We start from the raw sequence: 12,818 nt of genomic DNA on the forward strand, positions 1-12,818 counted from the left end.
CTTTAGCCCCACACTTGAAACAAGTAGTGTCTCTGGAACTAGTGAACTTCTTATTCCTATCAAACTTCCTATTATTCATCATCTTTTAAAATCGTTTAACAAGCTTGGCCATCTCTTCTTCATCATCTTTTTAAATCGTTTAACTTGTATTGGAACTCAGGTGTAGTTCATGAGTCATTTATGATCTTGCTAGCTGTTCCATATTGAACTTAGTGAATTCCTTTGCTTCCTGCATGGCAATAATTTTGGATCTCCACCATTCATCTTGTGGTAGGCTTCTCAAGATCTTTCTAGCCTGTTCATCAATTGGAATATGCCTGCCAAGGGAACTCAGTTCATTAATTATGTCATTGAACCTAGTAAACATTTCTTCTATAGTTTCCTTTGACTACATTTCAAACCTTTCATATCTAGAGATCAATCGATCAATTTTAGAACGTTTTACCTCATCTATACCTTCATGAGTTACCTCTAGTAGATCCCAAATCTGTTTAGCAGACTTGCATTCCATGATACGATTATGTTCATGAGGTCCAAGTCCACAATGCAAATACTTTATTACTAAAGCATTCAATTCAAGTTTCTAATAGTCCTCTTTGGCATAATCTAAAATAAGTTTAGGAACTACCTCATTTTTGTCATTGGTTGCAGTTACCTCAAAATCACCAGCCTCAATAACACGCCAAACTTGGTAATTTTTAGCCTTGATGAAGATCTCCATTCTATTCTTCCAGTAGGTGTAAAACTTACCGTTGAACATAGGTGGAAGTTGGGTGGAATACCCTTCTTCAAGTTTCTCCTTGTAGTTCATTTCTCCTCAGGAACTTACTAAGCAAAATTATCTGCTTAAACGTGAGAACCTTGCTCTGATACCAATTGTTAGTTGAAACGAATACTACAAGAGGGGGGTGAATTGTAGGTGAGTTCCTAGTGACTACTTTTGCAAATTATAAAACAGAACACAAAAGGAACTTTGCAATGCACAAAGGATTTTACGAGGAAACCTTCCAGGGCCCAATTGGAAGTAAAACCTCGACCCTTTTAAAGGATTTCCAGACAAAAACCAATCCACTACAATAGGCCAAACACCAAGTTACAAACCTATTATAAGACAGACCTTTACTCAGAAGTTCCAACTTGCTACATAGTAGAACTCCTCAACTCAAGTTCCCAACTTGAATTCTCTCGTACTCTCACAGTATAAATACACAACTTTTGCACTCAAAGCTATATTACCTGTATGCAATATAAATTTCATACACTTACACCCAAAAGCCCAACCAATTACAGAAAATATAACACCTAGAATATGTTAGGCAAGCAATGCACAAAACCCAAAACTAATATGACAAGATTAAAGCTTGGCAAACTTACACAAATTAAGCTCAGAGATTTCTTCACGCAAAACCCACAAAAACTTATGAAGATGTGATCTCTACTATTTATACAAGATAAACTTGTAGCTAGTAGGGTTTTTCAAAAGATAAATAAGTTAAATTAACTAAATCACAAAATATAGTTTTAAGTAAATCATTTTGAAGAAAATCTTTTTCGGAAAATAAGATAAAATAAGTTATAGCAAAAAGAATAATACCTTTTGTGAAAACCGATTTTAAGAAACAAAACAATTTGAAAATCTTTTCTTAAAATCTATCTTTTATTTTTTTTCGTTTTAATTAAATTTGCCTATTATCTTATCAAGCTTCTAATAAGTTTCGTGCATATCTACTTAACATATTTAACAATAAATCTAGAAGATAAAATCTTAACTAAATTAATATTGTTGTGCCGCGTTTCTGTAATCTTGAATTACTTGGACTTCACGCAGACCAGGAACAAGTTCCTGCTGTCACTCGTTATCTAGTCTTCAACTGGAACTTTGCAGACTAAGTTCCTTCCAAAACTTACTATCTTCAGCTTGCATCCTCCAAGTTCCTGTTAGAGACATTCCTGTTAAGGAACTCAGTTCTTGTTAGAGAACTCTTCTTCTATATTGTTTGACTTTTCTTCAAAGGTCTCTTCATGTCTTCATAGTCTAAGTTACTCTTCCACCTCCAAGGTCAACTTCACCTGTACTAATCAAACACTTATAAACCATTATTATTTGAGTTTTCTTTAGTTTAAGTTCATTATAATCAAAACCTTTAAGCTTCAACAATTGGTGATACCTTTAATAATACCTTGTCACGAACTTTAAACTCCTCTTCTCTACGCTTCAACTCTGCGTAGCTCTTTTGGCGATCTTGAGCTGCTTGAATCATAGCTTGAATTTCCTTTACTTACTTCACTGTATCCTAAATTATTTGAGGCCCCAGAATCATTGTTTCACTTATATCGTTCCAACAAATTGGACTACAACACTTCCTCCCATATAATGCCTCAAATGGAGCCAATCCTATGCTCGCATGATAACTATTATTATAGGAAACTTCAATCAAACCTAAGCTATCCTCCCATCCTCCTTGGAAGTCTATAACACAAGCTCTTAACATTTCCTCTAAGGTTTGAATGGTTCTCTTAGTTTGCCCATCTGTGGCAGGGTGAAATGATGTACTCATCTTAAGTGTCGTACCAAAGTTTTTCTGTACCCTTTTCCAGAATTTTGAAAGAAACCTGAAATCTTTGTTAGACACAATATCCTTTGGAACTCCATGTAACCTCATAACGTTCTTGATGTAAGCTTTTGCAAGTTGCTCTATCTTCCAAGTCTCCTTCATTGCTAAGAACACCGTAGATTTTGTAAGTCTATCCACCACTACCCAAATGGTCTCATTTCCACTCTTCGATTTTGGAAGGCAAGTCACAAAATCCATTGAAATGCATTCCCATTTCCATCCAGGAATTTACAATGATTGCACAGTCCCTTGGGGTCTTTTGTGCTCTATTTTCACCTTTTGACAAGTCAGCCACTTTGCTACAAATTCCGATACTTTATTTTTAATCTAGGCCACCAATACACCTCTTTCAAGTCCTTGTATAGCTTATCCCCTCCTAGGTGCACTGAGTAGGGTGTATTGTGTCCCTCTTCCATTAGCTTTCTCTTCATTTCGTCACACTTTTGGGGTACACACCATCGACCTTTGTCCCCCAAACTCCCATCTTCATGAATTTTATTTGAAACCTGTTGCCTTGCCTTGTCTTATTTTCTCACGAATTCTATCTAATTTTACATCTCCTACTTGTTTTTCCTTTATGTCATCTAAGATGGTTGGTTGGATAGTCAAATTCTTAAGAATGCCAGCTGGTACTCCCCATTCTACAAGTTCTAAGTTCATTGTCCTCATTTCTCTACATAACTCATCAACCACTACAAAAGTATTTAATCCAAGACTGGTCTTACGACTTAGAGCATCTGCGACTACATTTTCTTTCCCTTCATGATACTGTTTGTCCAAGTAATTATCATTCATACACTTTAACCATCTTCTTTGGTGAGAGTTCAAATGTACTTCAAGCTCTTATGGTCTGTGTAAATTCTACATTTCCCTCCATACAAGTAATGATGCAAGATCTTTAGTGCAAAGATAATTACAACAAGTTCTAAATCATGGGTTGGGTAATTCACTTCATGGGTCTTTAACTGCCTTGATGCGTATGCAATCACCTTCCCATTTTGTATAAGCACACACCCCAAACTATTCTTATAATACCCCAAAATTTTCTATTTTATGTTTTAGGACAAAACTTGTTTTAAGGAGGGTAGATTGTAATACTTATATATTTTGTGATTATAAAGTATGTGCAAATCAAAGTCTTATAATTTCAATTGTATTGCTTTTTGGATAAAATTATATAAAATATATATATTTATTTGAGTATCTTTTTTTCTCATCAATTTATAAAACTCTTTAAACCCTCAAAATTCTTTTTATTATAATAATAAATAAATGTGCAGGCGTGTGTTTGGTTTTTATTGTTATTCATATTGATTTGTTCTTTGCAGTTGTGGGGAAAGTCTATCCATTCATACCTCCACCAATTTATGCACATAACATCATCATTATATATGATGATCAAATATTGTTTTTAATCTTTGCCAAGAAATAATAATTGGCATGAGTCGGATACTTTGACACCACAAGATCGGCGATCCTTTAATATTTTTTAGCTGAAGGTAATCACTCGAAACTTTAGAGATGTTTGTATTATATTTTATATTATTATTATGTGTGATAAGATTTATTATTTATAATCTGTATTATTATTATGTGCAGGTTTTATAATTGTAATTCGTGTGATCAAATTTGTATATGTATATTCCATATGATTGATTATTGGTATTATATGATATGATTAGAAATGAGTATCATATTACTTTTATTGTTTATGATTGATTATGTTTTATTCAAGGGTTCTAATGTTGTTTCTATAGGGAGTAGTTTTTCAAGGCTTTAGGGTTATTAATTCAGAGTATTATTTTGGGTTGTGAATTAATTATTTTTGGGTGCTAGTATTATTTCCATAAGAGTTGAGATGTTTTTGAATCAGATTGTTACATTATTTGGGAATTGGAAGATGTGCCATTATTGAGATATTATAAATTATTTGTGAATGATTATTTGATTAACGATATATGAGATCAAAAGGTTGAGATTATTATTTTGTTCTTGGTTTGATGCTAGACGTTATATATCTTAGTCCTGGGCATGTTAGTGAGAGGATGATAATCATGAGTTGAGAATGAGGTACAATATTTATTTATTATTTTTCTATAGTCCCCTACAGTGGGAATTGGCCCGTATGTTGTCTAGCTCAAGGTGTTTTTGTGGTTACTATTCAAGTTTTTTTACTTGTTGGTTTGTTATTCGAATTATCCATGTCCAAGGCTAGGTATAAAACAAAGAGCATGACAAACTTATGGGATATATGAGTTAATTGAGTAAAAGGAATGTATTATTATTTGAGATTGAGTTGATAAAGGTTATTTTTCAGAGTACAATGTGTAATGTAGTTTTTTAAAATACATTGTATAATTGATCTAGTAATGTTAATTATTATATTATTCTTTGTATTCTGATATGTGGTGATTACTCAGCTTTTGCTGACGTGTGTGCTGTTTTGTTGTGCTATTTGTGTTTGCGGCCATATCTTTTTCTTATGGTGGCCCTGCGAGGATCTATTTTGAATTTGTCCTTAATGGTGAGCAGTCAAGATTGTTTAAGCAGTTTAATCAAGTGATCGTAGCTAAAGGGGTTCAAGTGATCGATTAGTGTTTTTATAATGAGTTTGTAAAGTTTTATAAATAGCTCACCTAGATTTATTGAGTTGTACAGTTGGGATTTTGCAAGCCTTAACACTTGACAGGTTGTTGAGTGTGGCAGTAATACCTCCGATTTAGGTGTATGCTCCGCAATTTTATTTTAAGATTGTCTAATTTTCCTTTATTTATTGTTTATTATTAGCTAGTAAATCGGGGGTGTTAAAATTCTTTGATGCATAACTATACACATCATAGATACTAGTGTCGTATGGCAGTGTAAGCACTAGTGTTGTAACCAGCTTTTGTTTCAAGAGTTGGAATGCTTCTTCACACTTATCATCCCACTCAAACTTCTTTCCCTTCTTCATCAGAGTAGTCATAGGTTTAGCGATCTTTGAGAAATCTTTCATATATCGCCTATAATATCCTTCTAGACCTAAGAAACTCCGAACATCAGACATTGTTTTGGGCGTTGGCCAGACCTTCACAGCTTTGATTTTGGCTGGATCTACTTCCACGCCATCCTTAGACACAAAATGACCTAAGAATGCTACCCTTTTCCAACCAAATTCACACATAAAGAACTTTGCATAAAGATTGTTTTCTCTCAGTGTTTGCAGAATTGCCCTCAGGTGTTCTACGTGCTCTTCTTTACTTTTTGAATACACCAATATATCATCTATGAACATTACTAAAAAATTATCCATAAATTGATGAAACACCATGTTCATCAAATCCATAAAGATTGTTGGAGCATTTGTCAATCCAAATGGCATCACTGTATACTCAGTGTCCATATCTCGTCCTAAATGCAGTATTAGGAATGTCATCATCTGCAATCCTCAACTGGTGATAACCGGACCTCAAGTCAATCTTAGAAAACACTGTTGTGCCTTTTAACTGGTCAAACAAATCATCAATCCTTGGAAGTGGATACTTATTCTTTATTGTCACCTTATTTAATTCCCTGTAATCAATACACAACCTCATACTCCCATCTTTCTTCTTAACAAACAAAACTGGTGCTCCCCAAGGAGACGCACTCGGTCTAATGTATTCCTTGTCTAACAAATCCTACAGTTTCTCCTTTAATTCACTCATTTCTGCAGGTGCCATTCGATATGGTGCTTTGGATATTGGTATTGTCCTTGGGACTAAGTCGATGGAGAAATCAATTGTTCTTTTAGGTGGCATTCCAGAGATCTCGTCCGGATATACATCAAGAAATTCATTCACTACTTCTATATCTTCTGGCTTAGTTGCCTCATCATGATCCATGTTTCTCACATTGAAAAGGTACACTGGATGCCCCTTTTTCATGTAACTTGCCAAATTTAATACAGATATCAACCTAGGGCATTTGGTTTCACCATTCTCACTTGTGTTCATTTTCACCTTATGCGACCGACAATTATTTCTGCATTGTACTTCTTCAACCAATCCATTCCTATAATGATATCAAATCTTTTAACCCAAACTTGATGAGGTCAGACTGAAACACTTTCAATTCGATCTCTAAAGGTACATTCCTAAAGGTTTTGATACAATTCACTACCCCACTCGTCGGAATGGTTATTGGTAAATCTACTACTTCTACTGTTTTCAAACATTCTTTAATTTTTGAAATAATTCTTTTTGAAATGAAAGAAAAAGTTACATCAAAATCAAACAAAACTTTAACATGAATAGAGTGTATAAAAAAATTACAAGTGATGTCATCTTTCGTGGAATCAGCCTCATGCCTACTTAACACATTCAGTTTTCCTACAACTCCACTTTTTTTGCTGATTGTTCCCATTGTTGCTATTATTGTTGTTCTTTGCTCCATTCTGTCGTGCTCCCTTATTCCTCGTGAAGTTATTGCTGTTTACCTGAAAGTTCCTTTGAGTCCCCCTTGAATTATTGTTCTTCTTATTCCCATTAGAACCTTTTGAGAAACACTCATACTCTCGATGCCCCGGCTTGTTACAAGCACGACAAGCAACCAAGTTTCCCTCACAATCCTTTCTAGGAAGATTAAATTTGCACCTCTTGCAAAAATAATGCCTCTCATTTATGTTATTCCCTTGGTTATTGTTTCTAGCCCCTCCATTGAAGTTACGTCCTCCTTAACGATTGTTACCTTTGGAGTTGTTGTTGTTGTGAAAGTTATTGTTGTTATGGTGGTGTTTTTGCTTCTTGAAGTTGCTCTGGTTACCCTGTTGGTTCCCAGAGTTCTGTCCTACCTCTTTCTCTTCTCTTTAACTTCCACATCAGTGAGTTCCTTCTCTTTCTTCAACTCTGAAGCATACAAGTGTGCAGCTCTTTCATACACCTCATCCAAGGTTTCAAACACTTGTCCACATAACATTAGCTATAAATCAGTTATCAAACCACTCTAAAATTTCCTAGCCTTTGCCTTCTCCGTAAAAAAGGACTCTTCTGCAAAACGAGACAACTTAATAAACTTTGTATAGTATTCAGTCACTGACATCCCCTCAATGTTGAGGTTTGAGAACTCCTTAACCTTCTACTTCTGTAAGAAGCTAGGATAAAACTTATCTCTCACTTTCTCTTTAAACATAGTCCAATTGAATCCATGTAGCGCTCTAATAGTTCTCATTTTGCTGCCACCAAAGATCAGCTTCACCTCTCAAGTAATAAGTAGCACATGCCACCTTAGAATTTTCTGGGCATCCAACTACCCTAAACAGTTTCTCAAACTCCCTTAACCAATTTTCTAGTATGGTAGGGTCAGGCTCTCCATGATAGATTGGTGGTTTACTTTGGGGCACCTTCTTGAAAAGTTCACCCAGAGCAGCCCCACCTGAATTAATTTTCTTGGAATTTGACAATTGGGATGGTGACGTGAAAGGGAAGATTTTGGAAAATAAAATGAATTATTTATCAATAGTATAAATAAGTTAACAAAGAAATAAATAGGATTTTTATTAATTAAAATAAACCAGAATTACTGAAATAAAATTGAGTTCTATAAACTTATGTACTACATAAGCTCACTGACTCAATGTGGTCATGTCACTTATTAATTTAATACTAAAATAATAATAATAATAATAATAAACTGTAATTAAAACTGAGTATCCATAACGAGGAAAACTATAAAAATCTAATCCTTTCGGATGTTGTGTTTCTTGTCTGCCGACTGCTTGTAGCTACCACGGTAGAACTTACGATCATCTGCCTCCTCCATTGGTTCAGGTGACTCTGGTTCAGGTTCTACCTGCACGAACTCTCCCTCTTCTCATCAGAATAAATTTCTTTCATAATTGGAGTTGGAGGTGGATCTGGGTTAGAAATCTCCATGAGTGAACTGTCTACGTCCCCTTGTTCTCTATTCTCTGCTTGACCACATAGTGAAGAATTTGGAGGTGGATTTTGCCCCAATGGATTTTCATAATAGTAGTCAGGGTAGGGAAGGTTGAATTGTCGACAATAGGCTTTATCTACCCTAACAAGGTAAGAAATAAATAATGTGTAATCAGGGTATCACCGTCCATAGTAGTCCCTATATTTGTAGTAATTTGGGATGTCCCCTGGTAAGTAGAAATCATCGAATTTGGCTTTAACTACATAATAAGGAGGCTCCTCACGCAAACAACGGACAATCATAGCTGATATACGATCAGGGCTATCAAAAACCCTGTCCCTTAAAACATTCTTGTAGGAACAGTCAAAGTGAATCTTTTGAACATAATCATAGGGATGTTCATTAGGTTTTTTTAGTGAGTGAGCCTAATTTGGTGTATCTGATAGGAAGATTCGGCATCCTGTATAGAAAAGACTTAGAAAAGAATTCCCTTTCCCAAAGAAAAAAAAAATAATACAGTTCTTGCATGAATTAGGTTAAATGTTCAATTAAATAATTTTCTTATTTCTAAACACACAAATACATATCCTCGAGCAATATATTCACATGATTAAACATTCACAACCTAAATATTAATGCATACAAGAACATGATTATTTCTAACTTATATGCCCAAAGACTTTCCTACCCATTCTCTCACCAACATGCTTTTAAAAAACTGTAAACATATAATACTTACCTTAATCCTTGCTTTCCTACAAAAGAACAAACTAAAAAAAAAAAAAATATTTGGACTCCTTTTTAATTCATATTTTCGAAATTAAATAGAGAAGAAGACCAAAAATTTTCGGTCCTCCCCCTAAAAAAAAATTTCAGACATTCTCCAATAATAAAAAAAAAAATTTGGTCCTTATTTTAAAAATATTCGGACCCTTTTTATAAAAAAAAAAAAATCAGTTTTTGAATTTAATCAAATAAATATTTGATCTTCTCGAAATAAAATAAAATAAAATAAAATAAGTTTTTAAAAATTTTCACCAATAAATGAGTACATGGCCAAGTTTTAAATTAAGACACTGTAAAACATGTTTTTGGCTTTAGTGGTAATAAAATCTCAACCAAAGCTCCCAGATACAACTTTGTAACACCCCGAAAATTCCTTCCTTTTAAAATACCTTTTTTGCCCTGTTTAAAACTTTAAATAGGAACATATAAGACATTACCGCAACCGTGAAAACGGCTAAGGTAACTATCAAAGACACACATCGGAAGACTAATTTCAAAACCATTCAAAACAAGTCAACTTGAAGAGTCAAACAATGAAAGTAAAGTCAAAACCCAAATAAAACAAATTAAAATAAAGTCAACCTACAACTTGGAACCATTATAGGCCCTTATTAAAACCAAACCTACTTCAAAACTTTGCGTTAGTCTCATGCATAATAATTTCATAAATAATAAAGTCATTAAACACATCATATACTTATGAAAACTAGCATGATTTGCTCTTCACTCATGCCCATTCATGAATATGCTTCATCACCTGAAAATCTTCTCTCTACTTGTTTCCACTACTCTCCATAAAAATGGGTCATCATAGGGCCTAGATAAAGACAAGACCAACAAACACACAAAACACACTATCAACAAAGTTGAGTACATAAGCGCAATTAACACACTAACATGCAATTACCTTTCAACACACAAATTACCTTGTTGCACCTGTTTTTCAAGCATACAACATTCAATAAACTTCTCAACTAGACAACTACATAATTTATTTAGCGTTGATTATGCATCGAACGGGTTTCCCAACTAACCTTCCTCAATAAATTGAGGTTACTGACATGGGAGCTAATCGTGCCAGTATCAATAACCATTCGTAAGTGGCAGAATTCCTGCGCAATATAATAATAAAAAGAATGTACAGCGTCCTGTACTCCAGTAGAAGTTATGGTTGAATAGAAAAACCCCATAATTCCCCCCATATGTTTGTACTCAAGGTATACACGTTCCAAGAGTTTTGGTGCGTAATCTCTTTCACTTTACGTTATTTACATATTATTAAACTTGGTGATGACTCTCAAACCACAATCATTCAATCAACAATAATTATTCAAACAATCAAATATACCAATTTAATTCTTGAATAATTAGTGACCACATAAAATTTAATATTGAACCCTTTTAAAATCTACCTCGGTGCCAATGACACCATAAACGCATAAAGTGCAACAAATCATATGCCTTGGTGTTAAAAATACCTTAAGTGCACTAAGGCACCAAAATATAATTTAACCCTCGTCAAAGACACTTAAATAGTTCATTTCCCATGCTTAAAGCATCAATAAAAATTAAATGAACCGTAATAAAATTTTCTTTTAATATTACAAGTCAAATTAAACATTTAGTTTAATTAAAAAGCTTCTTAACATACCATAAATTAAAGTGTGGTTCATAAACAATATTCCAAACTATAATTTTCCATCCATTAATCTATCACAAATAAATCATGCTTCATAATTCAATAACCAATAACATCCAAATAATAATTTCCATTCCAAATCTAGCATGATACTACTTGTAGTCAATTAAACACATTTAGCATGCTACTACATCAAGAACATTATGCTAAAAAGTTGAACGTACCTTGTATATGATCTTAAAATCTCCATGACTAATAGAAATCACTCACTTCGAAGTCTCCTACAATTTAAAATCATAGAATAATATTAAAATCCTCTCTACACAAATTTCCAGCAACATATACTATTATTAAACCCCTTATAATTTAATTAAAATAAGCTGAAATTATATTTAAAACATCATACTTTAATTCCAATTAATGGGTAATTGAAATTTTTCTTAAAGAAACTTGATTTTTAATGCACTACCAAAAATTCCAGCATTATATTTTGATAAAACCTTGCTGCAATTAGGCCTTAAAACACTTAATTAAATCAATGGTTTAAACCATTATATATCATAATCCTTAAATAATTAATAATTCAAGAACCTAGGGTTTAAAAAATTAGTGCTTTTCAATTAAAAATAAAATATGAAAATTAATTTACATGATACTCATAATCAAACATCATAATCTAATCACAAAACTCATAATTAATAATTAGATATAGGATTAAACTAGTTTTTTTTTTTTAAAACAAAAGATTTAATTTTTTTTCTCGAAGAAACCGGGCAGCTGATGAGTGTCATTTATGGCACTCATAGGGTAGTCTTTTAGGGTTATTTCTTTCCCTTTTTCATGCTTTCTTCTCTTATTTTTGGTCCTTTTTCTTTTAGTTTCTCTTTCTCCTCTTTTCTTTATGGTTCTCTTGTTTTTCTCGTGTTTTCCTTTTATTTGGCTCTTTTTCCCTTTTATTTCCTTTCTTTGTTTGCTTGTGTAGGTACTTGGAGAATCACCTTTGCAAAGGAATCAAGTTGGGACCTTAATGACCAAGCAAGGAAGAAGCATTTGGCTAGAGAGGGCTTAGAGAGGCCTTGGAGAGGCCTCGGAGAGGTCTCCAAGGTATTGTCAGCAGGCCGCGGGCGCAGGTCCGTGAAGCCGCGGGCGCAGGCTCAAGAAGCACAAATGGCCAGATTTTGGCAGGAACTACCCACAGTTGCCTCGCGGGCGCGACAAACTTGGAGAGGGCGCTCCGTCTCAGAGAGACCGCGGCCCCCTGATTGAGCTTTGGGAGCAGGGGATTAGCCGCGGGCGCGGCATCTTTGGCCGCGGGCGCGGGTTTATACTGCCGCGGGCGCGGGTGTTGCCCAGATAGCCCGCGGAGGGTTCCGTACCCATTTCTCCGCGGCCGCGGGTTCATCGGGAGAGGGCGCGGGATTTTTCGGTTTCTTCTTTGCTAAAAATAGAATTGTAATTCCTTTTTGAAAAAAACCTTTTTGATAATATTTCATTAGCTTAGTTTTAGAGAGAGAATTTAGAGAGAAGTTCTTGGTTTTGGATTTGTAACTCAACATTTGATCAATCAAGTTTGGATTTCTTCATTTTCAATCATCAATATTAGTGAGAATCTCTTCCTTCTTTCATCTCTTACTTACTTGCTATTTGATTTATGCTTGTTGCTTGTTTTTCTTTGGAATTGAGTTTTATATTGTTGAATACTTTGATTTCACTTAGATTTTGATATAGAATGATGATCAATGCAATTTCTAGTTATTTGTTCTTGAATTTCACCATGATTATTTAGTAGATTAGTTGCTAGGGAAAGGGGGAAGCATGTTTGATTAATGAAATTGCTGGTTGATGCTCTTTGATTGATTGATTTGTTGCAATTAAATTGGTTG

The sequence above is a fragment of the Chenopodium album genome, chromosome 4 (assembly GCF_948465745.1).
Source record: "Chenopodium album chromosome 4, dcCheAlbu1.1, whole genome shotgun sequence".
In the NCBI taxonomy this organism is placed as follows: domain Eukaryota; kingdom Viridiplantae; phylum Streptophyta; class Magnoliopsida; order Caryophyllales; family Amaranthaceae; genus Chenopodium; species Chenopodium album.